The following is a 27,576-nucleotide window of genomic DNA, read 5'->3' as shown; positions in this document are numbered from 1 at the left end:
ATATCACACAACAATTGAAATATTCTCTTGGAACTTGACTCACTGTTATATCTATAAGCTAAAAACAAAGACATGTGATGCTTTATTGAATTGCATCTATTTTACATTTTTTTGTCAACCTCCTACCTGGTCACTGCATGAAAAGTCACTCTACATTTCAAAGTCTACATCAAACACGTAGTGTTCTGATGAAAAACAGAAACCTGAACTTCAAAATGTGCAATGGTCCTTTAATCATGCTACAGAAGTTTACTCTTTAATGTAAATATTACCCAGTTTCTTCGAAAATCCATTTGTCAGCCTACAAAGTGAAACTATGACACCAGTGCAGCAAAGTCAAACTTGAACAGTATATTCTCTTTATTGCTCAACAAAAGTGACATCAAAAAATTTAAAGGGATATTGATCTGTGTTTGATGCTTTTGATTGCGCTTAGGGATTTCTAGTGTCTGTCACAGTGAGGATTGCAGGCCAGTTCTGACTGAAATCACACTATCTTACCGGAGCATTAGCCACTGTGGCATGTTTACCATCAACCAACCTATGCATGATCCCATGTGCTGGAAAATATTGCACAAGACCTTAACTTGAAGGAATAAAGGACCCTTCAAGAACAGTAAGGATTGGGATGCAAAACAGAAAATGCTGGCAATGCTCAACAAGTTTAATGGTATTTGGAAAGGCTGTTAAAGTTTTTGACAAATGACATTGCATCGGAATTGGAAAAAACATGGATCCATTAGAAATTGGAGGCGGGCAAGATTTTAGCATTCAGGTGCCCCTTCGCCATTCTTAAAGATCCATGAAAGTTTGAGCCAAAGAGTTGGTACAACTTCACAAAGATGGAAAATTCTTGATATGATGCATAAAAGGATTTGCTTTGCTGAGTTGTGTTGCAAGTTTGCAAAGATGAAAGGTCAATGAGAATTGTCCTTGAGAAGTTAATTCTCAATGTATTGGAGGGATGTGTTTTTCAGTTGATGAAAATGTTGTCCTCCAGCCAGCAGTGGCCTTTCAGTTGAGTGAATGAGTTGGGTGATTGTGAGAGTGTCATGTCATTAGTACATAGAACATAGAACATTACAGCGCAGTACAGGCCCCTCGGTCCTTGATGTTGTACCGCCCTGTCATACTAATCTGAAGCCCATCCCACCTACACTATTCCATGTACATCCATATGCCTGTCCAATGACGACTTAAATGCACTTAAACTTGGCGAATTCACTACCGTACATACATTTTGTCCAAGTTCATATATTTTGCAAAATAGTGTTTGTGTCACAAAATATTGGTATTCAAATTACTTTCCTTCTGTTAATACTTTATCTCAATTGCACAATGTACTGAGGTTTTAACAGCCTTATTTCCCAGAGCCTTCCATATGTCACTATTCCACATCTGTTCTTAGTTTTTTTCTCCGGAAACTCCCCAGCGGCCCTCTCTTAAAAAAGAAATTTACTTTCTCTTGATATGTAAGGCTTGTCTAATAAGACAAAATGAAAGGTCTTTCCAAACGTTTTGGCAAGTTACATCAAAGATTAACACATCTCCATGTCATTACAATTAGATTCGTATCTCTGGAAACTTGTGTTGAATTTATGAAGATGTTGTTCCAATTCTCCCTTATTTTAATTCTTTAGAATTTCAAATCTATGAAACCTCTCACCTTTCTTGGGCTTCTACACTGCAAGCTAACTGAAAATAAGTCTTATTCCTCAGATTAGCCACTGATGTAGCCCAAAATGTCCCCTATCCTTTTCAACTTATGATTTGAAGATGCCGGTGTTGGACTGGGGTATACAAAGTTAAAAATCACATAACACCAGGTTATAGTCCAACAGGTTTAATTGGAAGCACACTAGCTTTCGGAGCGACGCTCCTTCATCAGGTGATAGTGGAGGGACCAAGTTAATGCTTTGATTAAAAAAAATGTAAATGAGGTCCATGGTGTAGTATGGTAAATAAGTTGAAAAGTTAAAAATCACACACCAGGTTATAGTCCAACAGGTTTAATTGGAACTATCCTCTGTAACTATGGTGACCTGAGCTGATTCTTTGGTAATTCATATCAATGCACCAGGATTCAGAACAAAATGTAGCTTACTTGGAAAACCTGGCTTATATAATAAGATGCTGTTTTTGATCTATTATGATTTATCACCTGATGAAGGAGTGTCGCTCCGAAAGCTAGTGTGCTTCCAATTAAACCTGTTGGACTATAACCTGGTGTTGTGTGATTTTTAACTTTTCAACTTATTTATCATACTACACCATGGACCTCACTTACATTTTTTTTAATCAAAGCATCAACTTGGTCCCTCCACTAATACCATCAATTGTGATTCAGAAGATTATGGATTGCAAATCCAGGAATTGAGCATTTAATCCAGGTTTAGTACTTTGGTGCAGCCCTGATGGTTTTATGACATGGTTAGAGATGGATCTTCTGAGTGAGAAGTGAAACTGAGGCTCCACGTGTCTGTATTGGCAGAGCTAGGAAGATCCAGAGAAAATGAAGGAATTTCTCCTGGTGTTTTAGTCAAAATGTCTCCAACAATCAGCACCATGAATGTAAATAAGATGCTATGCAATATGTGGCATCTTGTTGTGTAAATCCAGCTTAATTGTTCACCTACACAGCAATTGTGACTGCACTTCAACAAAACAAACTTGCTTGTAAAAGGCACTGTGCACCTTTTGATTTTTTTTCAAATGCTTGGGCAGTAACATTCATAGCTTTCATTTCATAAATGTAAAATGCTAATCTAGAAATTGATAAATTGTCTTGTCTGATATACAGCTGCTACCCTGACCAACGGTGATCGGGCAGCTGGACGGCTGGTTTGCAATGTGGCATGAGATCACCAATGTCAATCAGTTCCTCTACAGGCTGAGGTTATCACGAAGGTCCCACCTTCTCAACCTCTCCTGAGGTATGGTAACCCTCAGTTTAAACTCACCACCAGTCACCTCACTCCCTAATGAGAGAGTAGCCCTAATATCCTCTGTAACTATGGTGACCTGAGCTGATTCTTTGGTAATTCATATGAATGCACCAGGATTTTGAACTTGGAAAACCTGGCTTATATAATAAGATGCTGTTTTTGCTTTATTATGATCAGAGGTTTTGGTCAAGAGTTGGTGTCAAGAAAAACTATGAGTGAAAGGTTCAGAGGTTATTTTATATTAATTGGGGGGTGGAGTAGAGGTGGTCAACTCATTTGGTTAGATGGCAAGCCTATGGTCCAGAATAGAGTAATAGGAGAGGGGAATAGGTCTGGGTGGGTTACTCTTTGGAGGGTTTGTGTGGACTTATTGGGCCAAATGGCCTATTACCACACTGTAGGGATTCTATGATGCTATAACTACAGAAGATCGTGTCACTTACCTCAGAATCTAGAGTTCCAGATCAATGCTTTGGGCACATGGTTTCAACACCTACTGTTAGTGAAATTTGAATTCAATTAAACTTTAAAACATCTAACCTTTGTCAATTGTTTTAAATACTCATCTGGTTCATAAACATCCTTGAAGGAAGGAAATCTGCCATCATTACCTGGTCTGGGCCACTCCAGATACATTGCCTTCTGCACAATCAGGAATGGGCAATAAATGCTCATCTAACCAGAAGCACCCCCATTACATAAATGAACAGAAAAAAAACATCATCATTGACATAATTACTGTTCCAGGTCATGTCGACTTTGGATCTATCTACTCACTCTGTCCCTGACAGTAGAACATGTGGTAAATCACCACTGTTAACAACTGTAAGGAAAAAAGTTCAGGGTAAAGCCACAGCAAGCAATGCACAGAGACCCTACTTTCAGGCAGGGTACAGATGAGTAAGTTATGCAATTTGTATTAATGAGCAGTAGTGGAGAACTGAAATAAGTTTGAGAATTAATTAGAATTCGTCCATTATAAACAATATATGTAATTCATGCCCTTTCAATTTCTGTTCTCATTATATTGCCAGTTCTCTTTTTATCTTTTTTCTCTTTTGTAGCTTAATGTCACACTATATGTTTGAGACTGTGACAGACTGGTCGTGGAAAAAACAATGTCAATGGCAATGCCAAGCTTAGACTTCAAATTAACATTAGCTATTTGACATTTCATCCGAAATGCTTTGATACATAGATATGTCAGGGTCTGATTTTAGATTAGCTAAGATTAACTATGTTGGCGAAAGACTAATCTGCCTTCCTTGTGTGTTCATCTGTACATGCTCTCACAACTCATAATGATTGAACTGGCTGTTTGACAAGTGACCACTCGTGTTGAGCTCTCTCTGTGTCTGATGGGGAAAATCTATGGGCTACCCTCAATCCTTACCAAATAGGCCTATCCTAGTTTGTGACTTGATTCTTATGCAGATAGCAACCGTCAAAACTCCCATTGGCAACCTTTCACCACCACCCACCCACCCTGACCTTCTTAGGGCTCCATAACTCAGCAAATAATTTTAAATCCACTCTCATGCCCTTCATCAATTGTTTCCTTTTGTTCTGCAGGTTCTGAAACCATCATTGTGAAACTGACATCAGCCACCCCGGAATAGTAATTGTAAAGGTAACACACATCAGTGAATTCTAATTAATAATTCCTTTTCATGTCTAATTGTGAATGATATTGTGATATTGTGGTCATGAAAGTTATACCAAGTACTGATGGCAATCTGAGACCTGCCCTCCATGGGTTTGGTTCCTGGGATGTGAATTGTTGTGAATGTACTGACTGATCAACATACAATGTACATGTTTAATGCAAAACCAAAGGAGAAGATGTGCTCAGAAGATCAGTTCAGTCCTTCGGCTAATTTAGTTTAAATGTCCAAGAGGAAGTTAAACTTCAAAATTCATTTAACCAGGTTGTATGAAAGCCTTATAACTTCATCTAGAAAAATTTCAAATGTTTATCTTGATTATACGCATTAGTTCCTGAGCATTGTCATAAACCATTCTCAGACCGGATTATTAGATTATATTCTAATGGCCTATAATGTGCAGTGGTCACCTTTTCTACACTATTCTAGATATTCACCTAACTAATCTGTTCAGCAATATTATCACACTCCTTTGAAGCAGTTAACTTGCTTCCTGGTATCGCAACATGGATACTACCCTCCACCACAAGAGCCCTTGTAAATTTTGTAACATGTCTGTGACTTCATAAATTCTCCATTCACGTCCCATACATGAAGGGTGGAAATTGTTGTTTTCTGTCCTTGTCATTGTTGACCATTCCTCAGTTTTGAGGATGACATCAGATCAGGCTTGTGTGCACCTGCCATTTGGCGACATGCGACTGAATAGACCAATATCTGATAGAGGTTTTGGGGCATCCAGGCTCGGGCACTCCACAAGAGTGTAAGATCTGGAATTCAAGGTTTGCTTCTTTTGATTTCTTTCTCTGCCATCGTTCTGCCTCATCATTAAGACTTTGCAACTTAGTGACAGGCATTACCATTCTGAAAGATTGACAGCGAGCTTCTCCTAGTCATTAATGTCAACCTTCTGTCATAGAGTCATACAGCATGGAATCAAATCCTGCATGCTGACCCCATTACCCAAACTAAACCAATCTTACCTGCCTGAGTTTGGCCCATAACCCTCCAAGGGGAAAGTGGCCTTTCGTACGTAATTTCCACATGACTTTCATGACATTGCAGTGTTTGTCAATGAATTGCTCATTAAATTCTACCACAGAAAGTTAAGCCACAAAATTAACACAGCACATTCATTGTTAACGACTTCCTGTTGAAGGGCTTATGCCCAAAACGTCGATTCTCCTGCTCTTTGGATGCTGCTTGATCTGCTGTACTTTTCCAGCGGCACACTCTTGACCATAACCCTCTAATCCTTTCCTATTCATGTACCGTCCAAATTACATAGTCATAGAATCATACAGCATGGAAACAGACTCTTTGGTCCAATTCATCCATGCCAACTGATATGCTAAACTTGATCTAATCCCATTTGCCAGCAATTGACCCATATCCCTCCAAACCCTTCTTATTCAGACGCCTTTTAAATTTTGTAATTGTATCAGCCTCTATCACTTCCCCTGGCAGCTCATTCCATGCACACACCACCCTCTGTGTGATAGAGTTGCTTTCAGGCCCCTTCTATATCTTTCCCCTCTCATCTTAAACCAATATCTTCTAGTTTTGGACTCCTTTGCCCCAAGAAAAAGACCTTGAGTATTCACCTTGTTCGTGCCCCTCCTGACTTTATAAACCTGTATGAGGTCCAGTCCAGCAATGTTGGCCATTGGAGATCTGGAGAAAGCAGGAGTGTTTTCAGCTGTCCGGACAGTTTCTGGTCTAGCTGAGTTGGTTTTGCATGAGTTTTCTTTGAATGCTTGGATAATTGATTTCAAGAGTGTATTTGCATTTGCTGAACAGTCTTCTCATTGAATTTAGAGTTTTTGCTGATGGTGTTTCTCTCGTGCTCCAATGTGGTGTTTATGCATTGTGCAGGTCTCACTCAATACAAGAGTGTATTGACAAGAACTGTTTTGGTCTACGACAACTTTTGTTAAATATGAATGGATCAGAGTTATTTTTTCCCCAGCTGTAATTGCTGCATTATAAAGGTCAAATGTTAGTCAGCAACCTGTATTTAAGTCTCATGTGCAACAGCTGTAATACTGGGTGTTTCTTTTGTGCGAGCATCATCAAAGAGTTTTGTGTTCACATGCATTGCGATTTTGTTTTGACTCCATACTGTTCAGTTTGTGAAGTCAGCAAAGACAGCATCATCCAATAGCATAAAAGCCACAGCATGCCACAGAAGTAAAGATAAAAGGGATGCACAAAACAAGTTTTAAACTTGTTTTCAATAATACGGTACAAATTTCAAAGAAACAAAAAGAAGACTGAATGGTAACTTGATGGAGGTCTTTAAAATCATGAAGGTGGTTTGACAAGATTGATCGAGTAAATTGTGGTGATTGGGTGGGAGTCCAAAACCTCGGGGGCGCCAGATTCAAAAATACGAGATTGTCACTCATAATTCAACAGAAGGAAGTCTTTCATCAGCCATAACCCTAACACTAATCTTTTTGCATATGGTCCTCTAAGGAGTGGTTGAGGCTCCTAGCATGGTAGCATTTCAGGTTGAATTGGTTACATACCTACAGGAGAAAGGGAGGGAAGGATGTATGTTGATGAAAGAGGTATGAGATGCCTCACATTGACCATAACCTCCAGCAAAGGCCTGTTAGACCTGTTGCACCTGGATGTAAATTTTTCGTAACTGTAACTTTTGGCTTTGCGGCATCCTGATTTCTACATTTCAGGATCAGGGCTGAGAAACCGGCATTCTCATTCCAATAGTCTGCACCTTTGACTGCCATTTTGTTAGTCTGCAAACATCTATATATCAAGAAAGAAACAGGAGCCAGCCTGTCTTCCACTTAGGTTTATTCATTATGCACAGTACAGCATAAGTACAGAATATCTCTTCCTTCTACAGACCAGCCCATTCTCCTGTGAAATCTATTTTTTGAAAAGGTTAATATTGAAGACAGCAGTAAGCTTAACCCAACTTTAAAAATGTCATGCAGGCATCTTTAGGGAAAAGACAGAATTGTTGGATCTATTGGAGTGCAGACACATAGCCACAGGTCTCTTCACTGTCTCAGTCACAATATTTGTATAACAGATGTATTTTCTGCCTGATTGTTATAATTCAATAACTTTATCTTGTTTTACACAAGAGCCTCTTGTTGATATTTATTCATATTTTCTTCTCTACCACTGTAAACTAAATAGGCTCTCAGACTTCATCAAGAAATTGTATTGGTGGCAGAATTCTACTGAAAAATACCACACATCTGATTCATAATCCTCATCTATCCAAAATTCTCTGTAGTTCCCCGTATTGTCATGTGTAAATTTTGGTTAAATTATAGAATTATGCCTCCATTATCCCACATTAACAATTTCCGGAACTATTTTCTCATTTTAAATAGCTCACTTGGTATGAAAATCCATTTTAATGGAGCCTACATTCAAACACTTGCTCTCATTTGAAATATGTTTTATGATCTGTTGTCTTACAAATTGAATATCCTTGTCATTGTGAAAGCCATTTATTTTGATCCAGTTTCAAGTGCTTTTTGAATATTGTTTTCAAATAAAGCAAGCCCATATGAGCAGACGTCTTAAACATAAACTTGTGAAAAATAAATTTAGATAAACTATCAAAGGAACTTCTTCACGCAAAGGCAAATAACTATCCGATGGGATTTGAGGCAAGGCTGAAGAGGCATACATGTTGTTTGAAATCGAGTTAAATTCTAGGCTTAGGAGAGTTTTGATTTAAGAAATGGGTTTCAGTTGTCAAGTTGCCATTGTTAGGTTTTTTGATGCTTTTGCATTTTCCTTTTCCAGTATTATTAGAAGATGAAAAGAATATGACAAGACATGTGTCTCTCATGGATCAGAAATTATATATTTTCATTTGATATGGTTTCTAATATCGGTTTGATTATGGTGTAGCTTTAAAGAAGGATCGTTCTGTGGCATATGACATGGTAACAATGGGAATTAGAGAATCCTGTTGCATAATTTCAATCTTCTATTATTTCAGTGTCTGGAAGGTAGTAGTGAGTATTTAAGCATTGCAATTAGGATTGTAAGCTTGAGTGAGGAAGTCAGAATGCATTCAAATCTATTTTACTTGGATGATTATCATGATGATCATGACATCTGTTTTCTCGCTTCTGAAACAATCATTTATCTTGGCAATCAGGAAAGATGAATGGAAAATAATAAGGGGGAGGCTATTATGTAAACTATTAATAGTGAAAAAAGCCCTCACAGCCACAGGCATTTCCGTTTCACTTGCATGTAAATCATTCATGAGGAATACAAACACTGTGTTGGGGATCCAATCTTGTTTTCTTATATAAGCCTGCTTCTTAATAATGTTTGTCGAGGATATCATTTGTACTGTTATGTGGTTTAGTGCTGTGAGATGTATTAATGTTCAGGCATTGTGTGGTTTTCCAGTGCCCAGCTCACATATCCGAGTGCTCATTACAACAATGAATTATTTCAATGTGATAGGAAACAATGTGCAAAGCAGATGTTAAAAGGACACAGCGATCAGTGATGAAATTACTTCATGCCAGTCTCCAGAAATGTATATTTTACTTTCACATCTTTCGTTCACAATGAGCAGAAACAAAGAGGGCAGAGCAAGGTTGCAAGACAAGTTTTTAACCTCAGCAAGTCCACTGTCCTTGTGAACTTTGTATATTTTACAACTCAGCAGATGGTATTTTGAAACATTCCATTGACACAGGCTTGTACTTGAACTCTTACCTTTCTAGACTAGTTTAGAGAGACTTTTCACACTATTTCTTGAAGCAAATGGACACTCTCATTATTAAATCTCATTAATGTGTGCAAACAGTTATCTCACTGGGACCTACTTCATAATTTAACCAAACTAGGCCAATCTAAACCTCAACTGTATTTTCCCACCTTTGCTCTTGATCTCTTGCTTTCCTCACCGAACAAAATTGACCTAGTCTTGAAGTTCAAGTTGTTCCATCATTCACAGTCTTTTTGGAGGTGACAGTTTCCAATTTCATCTCCCCTTTGTGTTTTCCCTTTTCAGTTCTGCATTGCTCAGCTTTAAATTTCAAATATGTCTCCTTTTAAAACATATTGATTGTTTGATCATCTGATTTTTATTCCTTTATTAGAAAAAATGGTTTCTCCTCACAGAAACATGGGATCACACAGTACAAAAGAGCTTCTGTGATAAAGACTGCTCTGAATCTGCATTGGTCCCACGTTCCAGCACTTGGCTTACAGCCTTGAATGTTATGACAATTTAAGTGCTCATCCAAATAATTTTTTTAAATGTTGTGACACTGCACACTTCACCGACCTTCCAAGTCAGGGCATACCAGATTCCCCCACCTTCTAGGTGAAAAGAAATTCCTCAAATCTCCTGCATTTCACCTTAATGGTTAATTAATTCACTCACCATGTTCCTGACTCTCCAACTAAGGGGAACAGTCATTTGCTATCCACCCTGTCCATCCTCCTCATAATCTCAACTCTACCCTATTAAATAGGTTTCGAGTTTTAAATGCAAAGGGAGCATCTCATAATCTTCCACACTCTAGGGACTACAAGCTAAGTAAATATATTATGCATTATATCCTTGTTATGTAACTCACTAAAGCTTAAAGAGGACGCACAAACCTTTTTGTGAGGCCTGTTTACTTCTTGATCTCACTTCATTTGTCATTTCCTGTCAGAAGTGAATGAATTGTGATGAGATGCAAATGATTCTGTTGCATATTCTAATGTCACAAGCAATACTATCTACCCATCAGAATCCTGTTCACGGATATTTTGTTGAAGTTCTGTCAGAACAGCTCAGCTCCAGTTGTCATCAAAGCCAGAGTGGAAAGCTGAAAGAGCTAAATGCTAAAAGATGACCCTCACCAACAAGGTAGCATTTAATTGAGTACAGCTTCAAAGGACCCAAATCAAACTGAAGTCAATTGGAGTCAAAGGACTAACTTCACATTTGAACAATCATCATTGATCCAAAAGAGATTGATTTGCGCACCAATGTCAAAGGCCCGGGATATCACTATGGTATTTCTTGGGGAAGATATTTTTAATCAACCTGTTCAGCGATGTCATCACATACTTAAGGAGCAGGTGGGCTGCATCCTGGACCTTCTGGCTCAGAGATAGGGTCACAACCACTGTGCCACAAGACTCAGTAATCGTTTTTAAAGCAAAGGTAGATACCTTTTTGAAAGTAAAGGAATTAAGGGAGATGGTGAAAATGTGGGTAAGTAGAGCTGAGTCTACAAAAAGATTAGCCATGATATTATTGAGTGGCAGAGTAGGCTCGAAAGTCCAAACGGCCTACTCCTGTTCCTAGTTCTTATGTGAGGGTGAAGTACTGTATGAATCTCTCTTCAAAACATGAGGGCTTCCAGTGAGAGTAAATTGCTGCCATGTAGGTTTATTATCAATATCTAGAAATCATAGAATCATTGAATCCCTACAGTGTGGGAGCAGGCCATTTGGCCAATTGAGTCCAAACTGACCTGAAGAACATCCCACCAGACTCTCCTCTATCTCTGTAACCACCTAGCCTGCAAATGCTTGGATATTATGCGGCAATTTAGAATGGCCAATCCACCAAACTTGCTCATCTTTGGACTGTAGGAGGAAACCGGAGCACCCAGAGGAAACTCACGCAGACACGGGGAGAATGTGCAAACTTTACACAGACAGTCACTTGAGTCTGGAATTGAACCTGGGTCCCTGGTGCTGTGAGGCAAAGTGCTAACCACTGAGCCATCCTGCTGCCCCTTGGCAAAATCTTAGCAAGCTGTTTTACATTTAATCATCACAGACTTTACAGCATTAACAGTGCATTCTGCAAGACCGTTCAAGTGAAGGTAGTGAGGAAAAGAACGACAATGTTGGCCACCCCATTTTCCGTCTTGAGAGGGTATACCAGAGTGAAGTGGACCATTGTCAGACACAATTTGTCGAGAAGCACTGAACGTACCGAATATGGCAATCAATATGACCACAACCATTGCTTCAGTAATATCTTTGATTGGATTGATTATACCAAATACAATATGGCTGCTGTGCAGATGATGTCTGCAAAAGGCCTAGTCACAAGAAATGAGCATGCACCGTGTTCTGTGCTCAGCAAGGTCATGACTAGTGCATGTACTGCTGATGAGAGGTTGAAAAGATGAGCCTGTGCTAGGACCCCAGAGTTCAAAGGGGACAAAAGCTGGCACTGGGAGTAGGAGTGGGAGTGAGTGCAAGGCCAGGAGCATGAGCTGGAGTGAAGGAGGTGACAGCATGGATGCTGGGATTGGTTGGGGAAGCGGGCAGGAAGAAAGCGAGGAACAGACAGCTGTCACTTTGCCTCTCCAGTGGCTGCTATCTCAACATATGCCCACGGCAAGGGAATGTACTCAGAGCAGAGCACTCAGTCCCCAACATTCACACTTCTCTCCGTTACTCACCGCTCCTTTGAGTTGCGTCTGCAACATTGGATTATGTTGGAACGCCCTTTGTGCCACCTGATACTTATAATAAATGTCACTATCTTTGTTTTGTCGCACCAAAAGGAATATGGTGAAACAGTCTGTCACCAGAATGTAGTTGCCACAATGTTGCAAGACAGCTCAGAAGGAATGTCTTGTGGAAAGAGAGACTCTTACAATTGTTGAGGCTGATGGAATAGACATTTTCACCATGAGGTGAAAGTGAGGACTGTAGATGCTGGAGATCAGAGTCTAGATTAGAGTGGTGCTGGAAAAGCACAGCAGGTCAGGCAGCATCCGAGGAGCAGGAAAATCGATGTTTCAGGCAGGAGCCCTTCATCAGGAAGCTGTGCTCTTCCAGCACGGCTCTAATCCATTTCACCATGAGTTGATTTTGATGAGTTGATCAATATCCTTGTTTATCCAGGCCGATATATGGATTCAGAGGCCAATTCCTTGGTATTTTTGAACCCATATGACCTGTATATATATATGGTTTAGCATTCATTGATGTAGAGCTTACGAAGTAATGATTTATTTGTTTTTAATGCTCGCATTCTTTCAAGTCTTAATTCAGCACAAAATGACAAGAGAGAATATACCAGCTGAGGGACCATTGTATGATTTGGGAACCCACTGATGATGATGATGATCTTTTCCAGCTGTTCTAGCTGGCAATCACCTAATACACCATTTCACCTTTTAGCCTTTAATGTCCAGGTACTGCCATTGATTAGTTGTCACGGTGAACCTTTTCGTGCCCAATTTATGCCACCATGATGCACTTTCTGCTTTCATCTGCAAAATATATATCGCAAAGCCTCAGGTTCTCTTTGAGATAGTTGTCTCGATGTTTATTTACAACTGCTAGCTATCTGGTCTGGAATCCATGCCTTAATACAACATACTTCAAAAAGGCAGTACAGGCTTGATGAGGTAAATGGTGCGATTTGATTCTATGATTAACAGAGCTAAACCTTTCACAAAATGGAAAAGACTGACAGAGTAAAAGCAGGCTGAAGACATTTCTGCAATAAAAATGGCAAGACTGATTGATGCTTAGATCTCATGGAATATTTTGTGTCATTTCTATTGTAATGTGCCCATTTCAGTTTGCAATATGATATATAATTGCACGTTGTGATTATTTGACTGTGTGGTATGTCTAAATGTGCCAATCCTTTAAAAGAACAATCTAGTTTGTCCCGTTCCCTGGCTCTTACAGCATTTCCTTGTAAAATGTTATCCTTCAAGAATTTGTTCAATTCCTTTTTGAAATCCATTTCTATCACGCCATCAGACAACCCATTCCAAGTCATCATAATTTGCATGATAAAATGGCTCTTCACATGTTGCCTCCAGTTATTTTGTCAACGGACATAAAAAAATTATTTTCAAGAAATAATATTAGGAGTCAAGCACCCCTTTGCCTTCTGTCATTCTGCAACTTACCCGCTTCTGACTTTGCAACAGTAGTAAAGTCTCCTCTGAGAAGGGAGGAGAGTGCAGAGAAAGAATGAAACTTCAATATTTACAGCAACATTTTCGAAGAGTGAACGGAATGTTCCATTGTATAAGAGGCAATCTAAGTAGCAATCAGGGCTTTAGCTATATTCATATTTTTCATTTTTATTTTGTCAATCTCAATTGCAATGATGCAAGAACAAAGCTAAGTGTTGTGTGTATTGAATATATGGCAATCTGGTCATGGGTATCACAGCAAAAATACGGTACAATCATTTAATGTTACGGCTACTCTGGAACATTGCAGTGTTCAGTTTAACACTATGTCGGACAAGTAAATAAACAGAACCAGGCAGCAAGTTTCTCATGTCCATTCTTGTCTCCATTTTCACAGGTTGGGCCATTTTTCTTCCAATCAGAAACAGTAGATACATTAGTTGTGATCTTTCAAAAGTTCCTAGGTTCTGAAAGTGTCCTAATAGATTGCAAACCAATATGTATACCAGCTTTATTCAATAAGTGAGAGAGATAAAAAACAGAAACCACATCTATTGGAACGCCGGAATCCATTTGAAAGGATGTGGTAGCAGGACAATTTAGAACATTATAATTCATACGGTTGTGAAAGGGAAAAGATGTTTGATAAGTTTGTTTGAACTCTTTGAAGTTTAAACAAAAAAGGGTGGAAGAAGGGGAACCAGCAAATGTAGTGCATTTGGATTTCCAGGAAGCGTTTAATTAATTGTCAGATAAAATGTTACTCATTTTATTTGCATATATGAAAGATTGGTTAAATAACTGTAAACAGGGAGTTGGGATAAATGGAGCTTTTCTGAAGTTGACGATTCCATAGGGATTAGTGCTGAGCCTCAATTACTTGCAGTTGAGATCAATGCCTTGGATAAACAGACTGACTGTATTGCTGCTAAATTTGATTACAATACAACAGTAGGTCAGAAAATAAATTGTACAGAGGATAAGATGGTCCAGATATCCACCAAATTGGGTTGACTTGGGACCCCTTCAAAAACAGCAGCTGGGACTCAATTCTAATTTTCTAATTAGAATTTTCTAATTTTCAGGAATGCCTTTTAAGGGTGTGGGCATTTAGGATGACTGACTCAGCTGGCTCACTGTGAAGATAGGCATATAATAGTCCTTCACAATACTTACAAAATCAGGTTAGCTTTTTAAAGAGTTGTGGTTCATGACACCTTCGAGATATCACACACCATAGTCTCCATGAGTGAATCTTTAGAAAGGTATGTTCTAAAGATCCCTCTCACACCCTTCCTAAACAACCCCTGGCCTAGCTGCTTTCCCCACCTGCCCCCAGTGCTAATGTATGCCCCCATGCCATTATTTGCATCTCCTCTGACCCCACACCACTCATCATATCCTTATGCCAAGGTATTCCCCCCTCAAGAAAAGTCCATGGTCACCCTCCTACTGATTCTGGTATACACACTGGATAGAAGTAATGAAGGAGTGTCAGTTGGGTGGGTGTGAAACAAAACTCTTTTAAAAAAAATAATCATTTACAGCTGTTAAAACCACCATGGAAAATTGTAATTCATGACAGGGCAACAAAAGTACCAATTATCCTTGCACTTTAAAGTTTAAACATCCAAAATCTCAAAGTATTTAAATCAATGTAGGCTTAAGGAAATGACCCTCATGAAGTTGATGGAACTCTGACTGCTGGAGCTGTTAAGCAAGTTGGGACAAGTTGACTGGACTCTCAGGCTTGTTTGGGAGCCAGATAGCCATTATTATACATACAACTGTAGCCACAGGATTCATTCAATCTTGGGAGTGAATGATAGGTAAAGAGATATGGAAGTGGTATACCTGGGCATGGAAGGCATGAGGCATCATGGTTGTTCTTTGACTGGTGAATAACCTAGCATGGGAAATAAGGAGTCAGAGGGAGGCAGAAAGTAATGCATTACTTTGGACACAGAGGCAGAAGGAGCAGACATTGCACCGGTGATAATGACCAAATAAATTGTTCAATCCTTCAAGTTCAGCCAGAAGGGTAATCATGAAGAAAGAAATAATTACATGGAAGCCAAGTGAATAAACCAAAAACGGGTTGCTTTAGAGGGGTTGAGAACCAAAGTTTATAAAATGAAATGGACAGCAGAATTGGCAAGCAATAATGCAGAATAGAAATGAGAAGCATGTAAATCAGAGTTCAACTGAAAAATACATTTCACTGACAAGAAAGAATGCAGTAAATGCTGCTGAGATTCTGTGTATAGTGCAGCATGGTGGCTTAGTGGTTAGCACTGCTGCTTCTTAGCACCAGGGAACTGGATTCAATTCTACCTTCGGCTGACTGTCTATGTGGAGTTTACACATTTTCCCAGTGTCTGTGTGAGTTTCTTCTGGATGCTCCAGTTTCCTCTTACGATCCAAAGATGTGCGGCTTCAGTGGATTAAACATGTTAAATTGCTCACAGTGTGCAGGGATGAGCAGACGAGGTAGATTACTCATGGGTGATGCAGTGTTCTGTGGATATGGTAGAGGGATGACTTAGAATGGGATACTGTTCGGAGGGCCAGTGTAAAGTTGATGGGCCAAATGGCCTGCTTTTGCACATTCTATGAATGGAGCTGAAAAGGAACAGTTGAGAGTTCAGAAAGAGAACTGTCAAATGTGTACACTGCAGATCAATGCATGACAAGAGAGAATATGAAGAGGTGGGGAGAGAAGTCAAGAAACAATTAGGAAGCTAAGAAGAGCATAAAACAAAGGTCCTTTAAGCAGCTACATCAATAATGGTACTGACCAAAATTAGATCATTCAGGGGCAGACAGGATAACTGAATGATTTGAGCTACGGTGAAAAATGTGGAAGAAATCATGTGAGATGTCAAGCTAGGCTTTTTCACCATTGAGACTGACAAGATAGATTTTCCATCCAAGTCCTGGATGTTGAGATGAGACTCTCACCATTAAGCAGCAAGAAGCCTCCTGATGGGGGATTATTATTCTTTATCATCTTCATTATTACTCATGCTTATCTCCTTAATATGAGTTCTCCAATTCGTTCTGGAGCAGACCGTTAACTACCATGGGAATACAGCTGCCAGGACATTTTTCATGTGGGGTCAGGCACCCAGCTCATGGACTGGACCAGATTGCATCTCAGGGCTGTTTGCTTACTCTCTTGGATCTTACTGACTTTGCACACACCAAAATGCTCACAGCATTCCTGCCTTGCCTTACCTTGTATTTCATTGCTTTGCCCCTTAAAAGCTTACAGTATTCCTGTATTGCTTTCCAGTTTAGTGGTAACACGTAACCAGACAGCTGGTCATGCTCTTCAGCATTCATTGATCTACAGGATGGACATATTACTGCAGTGCTTTGCTAATTTCCCATCTCCAACATGTGCCAACAGTGTGTGGGCTTGAGGAATACAGCCATGTGTCAAAGTCTAAGGGGAGTAGTCCACAATCAAATCAAGGGAGACACCTGTCAGCCAATCGGTCCTTGTACAGTAAGTCAAGGGCAGTATCAATCCAAGGGCTGGAGCATGGTCAGTCAGCCACTTCGAGTGTGGCCATGGTCGATGTCCCCACTTTGTAATGGGAAGAAGTTGAATATCAGGCACCCCTCTTTTCTCGTTTTGCCTTATTGTTCATTGTATTTACCACGGAGATGGAAAACAACATTAAAAGTTAGGATGAAAGATAAGATAATAGTATTCAAAAATGTTCTGAGTGAACTAAACAAAACTTAAGAACGTAAAAAGATAGGACCCTACAGTGCAGAAGCAGGCCATTCAGCCCATTGAGTCCATACTGACCATCTGAAGAATATCCCGCCCAGACCCTCCACCACCTTCACACCCCCACTCCATCCCTGTAACACAATATTTCCCATGGCTAATCCACCTAGCCTGCACATCCCTGAATGCTGTGGACAATCTGGCATGACCAATCCACTTAATCTTTTCACCTTGGATTGTGGGTGGAAACGAGAGGACTAGGAGGAAGTCCATGCATATTCAGGGACAATATGCAAACTCCACACAGTCACCTGAGGCTAGATTTGAACCCAGGTCCCTAGTGCTGTGAGGCAGCAGTGCTAACCACTGAACCACCATGTAAGGAAGAGGAGCAGGAGTAGGCCATCTAGCCTGTTGAGCCTGCTTCACCATTCAATAAGGTAGAAGACAGAGGGTGATGGTGGAGGTTTGTTTTTCAGACTGGAGGCCTGTGACCAGTGGAGTGCCACAAGAATCAGTGCTGGGGTCCACTACTTTTCGTCATTTATATAAATGATTTGGATATGAACATAGGAGGTATAGTTAGTAAGTTTGTAGATGACACCAAAATTGGAGGTTCAGTGGACAGCAAGGAAAGTTACCTCCGCTTACAACGGGATCTTGATCAGATGGGCCAATGGTCTGAGAAGTGGTCGATGGAGTTTAATTTAGAAAAATGCGAGGTGCTGCATTTTGGGAAAGCAAATCTTAGCAGGACTTATACACTTAATGATAAGGTCCTAAGGAGTGTTGCTGAACAAAGAGACCTTGATGTGCAGGTTCATAGCTCTTTGAAAGTAGAATCGCAGGTTGACAGGATAGTGAGGAAGGCATTTGGTATGCTTTCCTTTATTGGTCAGAGTATTGAGTACAGGAGTTGGGAGGTCATGTTGCGGCTGTACAGGACATTGGTTAGGCCACTGTTGGAATATTGCGTACAATTCTGGTCTTCCTGTCAGAAAGATGTTGTGAAACTTAAAAGGGTTCAGAAGTGATTTATATGGATGTTGCCAGGGTTGGAGGATTTGAGCTATAGAGAGAGGCTGAATAGGCTGGGGCTGTTTTCCCTGGAGCGTCGAAGGCTGAGGGGTGACCTCATAGAAGTTTATAAAATCATGAGGGGCCATGGATAGGACTCCCTGGGGTGTGGGAGTCCAGAACTAGAGGGCATTGGTTTCAGGTGAGAGGGGAAAGATATAAAAGGGGCAATATTTTCATGTAGAGGGTGGTACGTATATGGAATGAGTTCCCAAAGGAAATGTGATGGAGGCTGGTACAATTGCACCATTTAAAAAGTATCTGGGTAGGGGTAGAATAGGAATGGTTTAGAGGGATATAGGCCAAATGCTGACAAATGGGAAGAGATTGGGTTAGGGTATCTGATCGGCGTGGACAAGTTGGACCGACGGGTCTGTTTCCGTGCTGTTCATCTCTATGACTCTGTGACTCAAAAAAGATCGTAGTTGATCTTTTTGTGGACTCAGCTCCACTTGTCCACCTGCTCATCATAACCCTCAATTCCTTTGAGATTCGAAAATATATCTGTCTTTGCCTTAAAAACATTTAACGAGGTAGTTTAAACCACTTCACTGGGCAGGGAATTCCACAGATTCACAACCTTTTGGGTGAAGACGTTCCTCCTCCACTCAATCCAAAATATGTTGCTTCTTATTTTGAAGCTATGCCTCCTTGTTCTAGTTTCACCCATCAATGGAAACAGCCTCCCTGCTTCTATCTTGCCTGTTCCTTGCATAATTTTAAATGTTTCTCTAAGTCCCCCCCCCACCACTCTTCTAAATTCCAACGAATATAGTCCCGGTCTACTCAATCTCTTCTTGTAAGGCAACACTGTCAACTCCAGAATCAACCTGGTGAACCTTCTGTGCACCGCCTGCAGTGCCATGACATCATTTCTCAAGTAAGGAGACCAAAACAGTGCACAGGTATGGCCTCAACAGCACCCTGCACAGCTGCAGGATAACTTCCCTATTGTGAAACTCCATCTCTGTAGCAATGAAGGACAATATTCCATTTGCCTTCTTAACTAGCTGCTGCAGTGCAAACCAACTTTTTGTGATTCATGCACAAGGACACTCAGGGCCCTCTGCACAGCAGCATGCTGCAATTTTTCTCCATTTAAATAATCATCCATTTTCCTGTTATTCCTACCAAATGATGACCTCGCATTTACCAACATTGTGCTCCAATGTGAGACCATTGCTCACTCACTTAATTATCTGTTTCCCTCTGCAGACTTTCAGTGTCCTCTCCACACCTTGCTCCAGCACTTGACAATGAAGTCCTTCGTGTCACTGGATTAGACTCATATATTTCAAAATAATCTGGGTAAAATATAATAGAGACATTGATGCATATATTTAATTATTTGTTAATTATTCACATATAATTCATTGATGCTTTAATACAGATATTTAATAATTCATTAGAAAACCGATGTTGTACAAGAGGACTAATGTGTTTCTTATATTCAGAAAGGGTCAAGGAATTAGAGACGAGACAGCTCAACATCAGTGGTGAGATAAATAACGGAGTCCCAACTAATTGAGGGAAGAATATTTTGAAACATAAAAAAAAGAATAGTCATCAAGAGAAAGTCTTGTTTGAACAACCTGATTGAAATTTTTTGAGGAAAGGGGAACAACAGCAATGCAATGGAAGTAATGTATCTAGACTTTCTGAAGACCTGGGATTAAGTGCTGCATTAATGACTCATGAACAAGGTCGAAGGATTTGGAATTAGGTGACAAGTCGAAGGGATTGCCAGTTGGCTTCAAGTCAGAAAGAGGAAAGCGAGAATAACAAGTAATTGGACAATGTAGCAGAAGGTGTGAAGCGGTGTTCAACAAAAATCATGCTGGCACCACTGCTGTTGACAATTTGCATCAATGATACGGACTTCAGAAGAATTAAACACACAATTTCTAAATTTGCAGATGGCACCTATTTAGGGGTATCATCAATACTGAGGAGAACTGCAACAAATCACAAGACACCATTAATAAACTTGACAAAATGGGCAAATGACAGACAAATACATTTCACCACAGGTAAACGTAAGATAGTGCATTATGGTAGGAGGAATGGGAGAGTATTTATTGCCAAGTCTCGGAAGGGTGGATGAACACATGGATCTCAGAGTACAAATACACCAATTATTGGAAGTTATTTCTTAAGTCAGTTTGGCCACTCAAAACAGCCAAAACATAAGGCCTTCTTTGTAGAGGGATTGAAAATATCATAGAATCCCTACAGTTTGGAAACAGGCCATTTGGCACAACACGTCCAAACCAACCCTCCAAGGAGTAATCCCACCCAGACCCCTACCCTATCACTCTACATTTTCCCTGACTAATGCACCAAACATACACATCGCTGAATGCTATGGGCAATTTACCTAACCTGCACATCTTTGGATTGTGGGAGGAAACCAAAGCATCCAGAGGTAATCCACACACACACAGGGAGAATGAGCACATGTCACATAGACAGTCGCCAGAATCGAACCCAGCTCCCCGGTGCTGTGATGTAGTAGTGCTAAGCACTGTGCCACCATGCTGCAGTGTGAAAGTTGGAAGTTAGAGTAAATGTGCATGAAACCTGTATTAATCAATACTGCTTACAGTTCTTGTTGCCTTGTTGTGTAAAAATATCGAGGTACTGCAGAGGGTGTAGAAAAAATTGACAAAGGTGACACAAAAAGTGAAGGTACATATCAGGTGTGACTTGACAGACTGGATCTCCATTCTTTTGAAGAAGGAGGGGTACCTTAATACAGCAATTTCAAAATATTAGAAGTTCTGATACAGTGGAAAAGGAGAGAAGGTTTACTCTTGTGGGGAACAGCGTAGCTGGAGGCCATTGTTATGAGATTGAAATGTAATGGAAATTCAGAACAAGCTTCTTTCTCCAGTGCATGGTGAAAACAATAAAAAAAGGTTTACGGTTATTTTAATGGTGGGAAAGTCGCTCAGTTGTGCATGATACAAATCCTGGGTCTAAAAAGAATAAACAACTAAAGCAGACCCAGTCGTAACATCGTAGTGGTAACATCTCTTCCTCTGAGCCAGGAGGCCTGGGTCTGCTCCAGAGGCGAGTAATAACATCTCTGAACATGTTGATTAGAAAATTCAAAATGAAGCAAATCTGGTTTTCCCTCACCTTTGATGGTTTACATTGCCCATAATGGGCCTTGCATATAAATGCCTAATTGGCTACATGGGTGATTTACTGCTGGTGGTTTGTAGTTAAAAACAAAAATAAGTCATGATAATTTGGTGTTGGAAAAGCCATTTGGTTGTGTATAAGAACACCTCCAGATATGTGTAAAGAAGATGAAAAAACAAATAAAGCAGACTTGATTGCATTGCTCTTAATGGACTTGCTATGTAAATATTCAATTGGCTGAACAGGTGATTTACTGGTAATAGTCAGTGGTTTAAAACAAAAAAAAGACAGTGCTTTAGTGATGGGGAGAAAAAAGTTTAGCTGTGTGTAAGAGCATTTCTGGATATAATTCTTCTTAAAATAAATTTTTCAAAAAGCAGAACCCAGGGCTAGTTAGCTCAGTTGGCTGAATACCGAGCTTGTAAACAGCACAGGCTCAATTCCTGCACAGACTGAGGTTACGATGAAAGACTCTTCTTTTCAACCTCTCCCCTTGCCTGAGGTGTGGTGACCCTCAGGTTGAAACACCACCATTGTCTCTCTCAAATTAGAGAGCAGCCCTATGGTCTTGTAAGAGTATCAGGGCTTTACCTAACCTGGGAGCCAATATACATTCTCAATGAATGATCTACCACGGCCCTTGCAGGTAGAGAATTACAATGATTCACTATGCTATGACTGAAGAAATTCATCCCTATCTCAACTCAGTGGTTTGCTCTTTATTTAATAAAATTAGAAAAATAAAAATAAAACAGACCCAGCAGATCTGTCTGTCCTGGGCCGGGGATAGTCAATGGATGCCACGAGTAATGACTGTATTTTGGTGTTCAGCAATAAATGATGTTCTTTTCTAGTCAGGTTTCCTGAGTTATTCCAGTATTAAACATAGATTGAAAGAGCTGGAGTGTAGAGTTAAAGGTAGTTTCTTAGATTGATTTGGAATTGAGTAGTCATTTGTAACAAAGAGATTTACAGGTTTGGGTTCATAAGTCATTAAAATGACTACTTTGAGTTCATGAAGCCATTAATGAACAAATAATGGAAGACTGGGATGAATGGCAAATACCACATAATATAAATTTTGAGATGTTTTATTAATTATGTCTAAAACCTGAGTGGGACTACAGTTGATTATTGAGTCCCAATTTGAGGCAGAAGGATGTTGAGCTAACAGGTATGACTATTATGCAGCTTTTACAGGATACTTCTTGGTATGAAGAGCATAAAAAATGGCTAAATGAAACCTTAAGAGACAGGAATAAAGAGGGATGCAATCAAGGCAGATCAAGCAAGATAGAAACAAGAGATGAAATTGGAATTCACCGTGGGGAAAAATATAAGACCATTAGACCTTGGAGCAAACACAAGCCATTCAGTCCAACAAGTTTGCTATGGAATTCAATCAGATCATGGCTGATCAGTAATCCTCAAATCCATTTTCATGTTTTTTCCCCATAACACTCGATGCCTTTACTGATCAATAGTTTATCTGTCTCAGCTTTGAAAATGCTTAAAGCTCAACCTCACAGCTCTCTGTGGTAAAGAATTCCACAGATCTACAACTCTCTGAAAGAACAAATGCCTCCCCATCTCTGTCTTAATCAGGCAGCCCCTTATTCTGAGACTATGCACTCTGGTTCTAGCGTTTCCCTTTCGCTATCCTGTCAAGTTCTCTTAGAAACTTGTATGTTTCAATCAGCTCACCCCGTGTTCTTCTATGTTCCAACAAATACAGGCCCAACCTACTCAACCTTTCCATATAAGATAGTTCTTCCATACCTGGGGTCAGTTGAATGAGTCTTCTCTGGACGGCTTCAATGCCAGTACATCTTTCCTCAGATGAGGGGTCCAAGTCTGTTCACAGTATTCTGTCAGCTGTCTGCCATGTATCATTTCGCAAAACCTCCGTCCTTCTGTCATTTGTGCCCTTTGAAATAAAGGACTACATTAAAATTCCAGATTGCTAATCCAGTGGCATTATCACTATACCATCATCCCCTCAAAGACAAGGTAATGTCATTGTATGTCACGGAGTGAGGGTTAAATTCTTATTTGGTGGAGGTGGTCATTTCCTGTCACTTAAGTAGCAGAAATGTTACTTGCCATTTATCAGCTCAAACCTGGATATTATCCAAGTCTTGCTGCCTTTGGACACAAACTGTTTCACTACTTGAGAAGTGGTGCTGAATGTTGTGCAATCATCACAGAACATCCCTTCTTCTGACCTTAGGATGGAGAAAAGGTCTTTAATGAAGCAGTTGAAGAATGTTGGGCCTCAGTCATTATTCTGAGGAACTCCAGCAGAGATATCCTGCAGCTGAGATCAAAGGATTGTAGAATCAGGAAGTACAGAAGAGGCCTATCAGTCCATCGAGTCTGTATCACCAAAAAGACTGCTATTTACACGAGCCGCACTTTCCCTTGTGAGACCCATAGCCTTGATTGCTATGACATAACACACACTCATCCAAATACTTTTTAAAGATTGTGAGGTTTCTGTCTCAGCTACCCTCCCAGGCAGTGCAATCCAGACCCGCAACATTGTCTGGATGAAGACATTTTTCCACAAATCGTCTCTAAACCTTCTTCCATTCACTTTAAAATTATTCTCCTTATCATTGATCCTTCAGCTGGGGGATACAGTGGCTTTGTATTCACCCTGTACACATCCCTTGTAATCACATATTCCTCAATCAGGTACCCTTCAACCTTCTGTGCTCCAAAGAAAACAACCCGAGCTGTTTTCATAGCTGAGATTCTCCATCCCAGACAATATCCTCATGAATCTCCTCTGCACACCCTCCAATGCAGTCACATCCTTCCTGTAGTACAGTGACCAGAGCCACACACAATACTTCAGCTGTGACCTAACCAAATTTCTGTACCGCTCCAATATGACCTCCCTGCTCTTATAATCTGTGCCATAAATGACAAAGGTAAGTGTCCCGTATGGCTTCTTAACTGCACTATTAACCTGCCCTGCCACCTTCAGGGATTTGTGGACAAGCACCCCCAAGATCTGTCTGTTCCTCTGAGCTTCCTAATGCCCTACGATTTATCGAATTTTCCCTTGTCTTGTTCTTTCTGCTGAAGTGCATCACCTCACACTCTTGAGAGTTAACTCCAACTGCCACTGATCTGCCTATCTGACCGATCCATTATATCATCTTGTAGCACTATTAACCACCAGGTCAATTTACATATCATTGGGCTCCAGTCTCTCAATCTTCCAGCACCACCTTGTTTAAAATCACACAACACCAGGTTTTAATCTAACAGGTTTAATTGGAAGCACTAGCTTTCGGAGCGCCACTCCTTCATCAGGTGGCTGTGGAGAGCACAATTGTCAGACACAGAATTTATAGCAAAAATTTACCGTGTGATGTAACTGAAATTATACATTGAATAATACTTTAATTGTTTGTTGAGGCTTTCATCTGTTAGAATACGATGATAGTTTCACTTCTTTCATGTGTAAATCACAAAGCCTTATTTTAAAAAGTTGCATTCTCAGGTTAACTGTAACAACTGGTGTTAGCCAGACAATATGTTGAAGGTGTTGGCCCCCTGTGTTCTCTGTCTATGCCATAATGTTTAGACTGATTGTAAACTAAAAAGTGAGGTCACAGAGTTTTACGTGAATTCATGCAGTTTTTGAGCAAAGTACAATGTAACTCTGCAAGTCCAAATTCACCCCACAAACGTATATGTATATGCGTGTGTGTGTCTGTCTGTCTGGGCTGGGGGGTTGTGAGTGAGAGAGAGAGTGTATATGTGTGTGTATGTGAGTGTAGAGTGTCTTAAATCTGTGAGGGGGTGCAAGTGTGAGTGTGGGAGTGTGTCCCTGTAGGAGTGTGTGTGTGTGTCTGGGATGGGGGGTTGTGAGTGAGAGAGAAAGTGTATATGTGTGTGTATGTGAGTGTAGAGTGTCTTAAGTCTGTGAGAGGGTGCATGTGTGAGTGTGGGAGTGTGTGTATCTGTATGAGTGTGTGTGTGTGTCTGGGGTGGGGGGTTGTGAGTGTCTGTGAGAGAGAGTGTATATGTGTGTGCATGAGTGTAGAGTGGTGTAAGTCTCTGAGAGGATGCATGTGTGAGTGTGGGAGTGTGTGTGTCTGTAGGAGTGTGTGTGTCTGGGGTGGTGGGTTGTGAGTGTCTGTGAGAGAGAGTGTATATGTGTGTGCATGAGTGTAGAGTGGTGTAAGTCTCTGAGAGGATGCATGTGTGAGTGTGGGAGTGTGTGTGTCTGTAGGGGTGTGTGTGAGTGTCTGAGTGTGTGTCTGTGTATATGTGTGTCCGTGTGTATGGGAGTGTCTGTGTGTGTGTGCAGGAGTGTCTGTGTCCAGCACCATCCTTTGTCTTTGTTACAAAGTCAATTTCACAACCAAGCTGCCAAGTTATCCTGGGACTGATCTCAGCAACTCCAAGCTGTGACACCAACCAGAGAAGGCAACTAAGGCACAATAGCTAGTTACTCACCACATTGCTGTTTGTAGGACCTTGCTGTGTGTAATTGACTTATCTGCTTCCAAAATAACAGTGACTGCATTGCAGAAGCATGTACATAAAAAGCTTTGGAAGATCCTGAAAATAGAACAGCCCTCAGCAGATGCTCAAACTTTTTAAAGCAGGTGAAAATAAATTGAATCTTGCTTATCTGCTTGTTCTTAACTTAAATTCTTCTCGGAAGTGTATGACCTGTCCTCAAGCAGGTTATCTTTCCGTAAATTCATCCAATATGTCTATAGCAGATGGTAAGAGCAGGAGAGTTTCCTGTTCAGCTTGAACCATGTGGTATCTACAAAGCATAGCCTCCCCATTTTACTCTCAAGCACGTTCTTGTCATGAGCAAGGATTCTCTCTCCCTCTCCACCCTTCTCCTCTCTCCCTCTCTCTCTCTCTCTCTCTCTGTCTCTCACTCACTGACTTACACACACACACACACACACACACGTACAGACGTATACACATACACGGGGTTCCCATATTCAGTTTTCACTGGTGAAAATCTGAATTGTTAGATGCATATTGTGATGAACCGGTCCCTTTAACAAGGTTAGATTGTCCTTTATTTCAGAGGTTGTAAATGACACAGGTTCCAATAAGTGTGAGGTTGGATGGATTTTAGAGACAATTTGTTTACAATGAACAGAGATATATTTCCCTCCCCACCCCCTTCCGCTTTCCGCAAAGACCGTTCTCTCCGTGACTACCTGGTCAGGTCCATGCCCCCCAACAACCCACTCTCTCGTCCTGGCACCTTCACCTGCCACTGCAGAAATGGCAAAACCTGTGCCCACACCTCCTCCCTCAGCTCCATCCAAGGCCCCAAAGGAGCCTTCCAGATCCTTCAAAGTTTTACCTGCACATCCACCAAATTCATTTATTGTATCCGTTGCTCCCGATGCGGTCTCCTCTACACTGGGGAGACTGGACGCCTCCTTGCAGAGTGTTTCAGGGAACATCTCTGGGACACCTGCACCAATCAACTCCCCCTCCCACTCTGCCAAGGACATGCAGGTCCTGGGCCTCCTCCACTGCCGCTCCCTCACCACCCGACGCCTGGAGGAAAAACGCCTCATCTTCCACCTCGGAACACTTCAACCCCAGGGCATCAGTGTGGACTTCACCAGTTTCCTCATTTCCCCTTCCCCCACCTCACCCCAGCTCCAACCTTCCAGCTCAGCACAGTCCCCATGACCTGTCCTACTTGCCTATCTTCCTTTCCTTGTGAAGGGCTTGTTGATAGCAATGAAAGAAGGAAGGGTAGATGGGAGCTCAATGGAAAAACAATGGGAAATCAGTGGCATTGAAATGGAAGATAAATAGATGACAATAGAATAAAGGAAGAACAGATTATAAGCAAGGTAAAAACAATGGCTGCAGATGCTGGAAACCAGAGTCTAGATTAGAGTGGTGCTGGAAAAGCACAGCAGGTCAGGCAGCATCCGAGGAGCAGTGAAATCTTCTTGTAGAGAGAGGAGGAAAACTTCTTCAAGGCAGGCATCCTTGCAAGAGGATTCGCAGTAGGGTTAAAATCAACTAGGCAAGGCAAGAGGGAAAAGGCAATCAGCTTTTGGCATTACATA

The 27,576-nt window shown here is 40.7% G+C and overlaps 1 protein-coding gene across 18 annotated transcripts in view; it reads left to right on the top strand.

The window, feature by feature from the left end:
* LOC122557375 (teneurin-3) overlaps positions 1 to 27,576 on the top strand; it is a 2,678,940-nt gene that overhangs the window by 630,754 nt on the left and 2,020,610 nt on the right. For all 18 annotated transcript variants that reach the window (XM_043705048.2, XM_043705074.2, XM_043705164.2 and 15 more), the window contains one exon: positions 4,518 to 4,575. The gene's annotated coding sequence lies outside the window, so the exon portion shown is untranslated. The remainder of the gene's footprint in view (positions 1 to 4,517; positions 4,576 to 27,576) is intronic.

Source organism: Chiloscyllium plagiosum, unplaced genomic scaffold, assembly GCF_037043375.1.
Source record: "Chiloscyllium plagiosum isolate Xiang-an unplaced genomic scaffold, Cpla_swu_hap1 HiC_scaffold_2, whole genome shotgun sequence".
Taxonomy (NCBI): domain Eukaryota; kingdom Metazoa; phylum Chordata; class Chondrichthyes; order Orectolobiformes; family Hemiscylliidae; genus Chiloscyllium; species Chiloscyllium plagiosum.
This window is presented reverse-complemented; position numbering and strand designations above follow the sequence as displayed.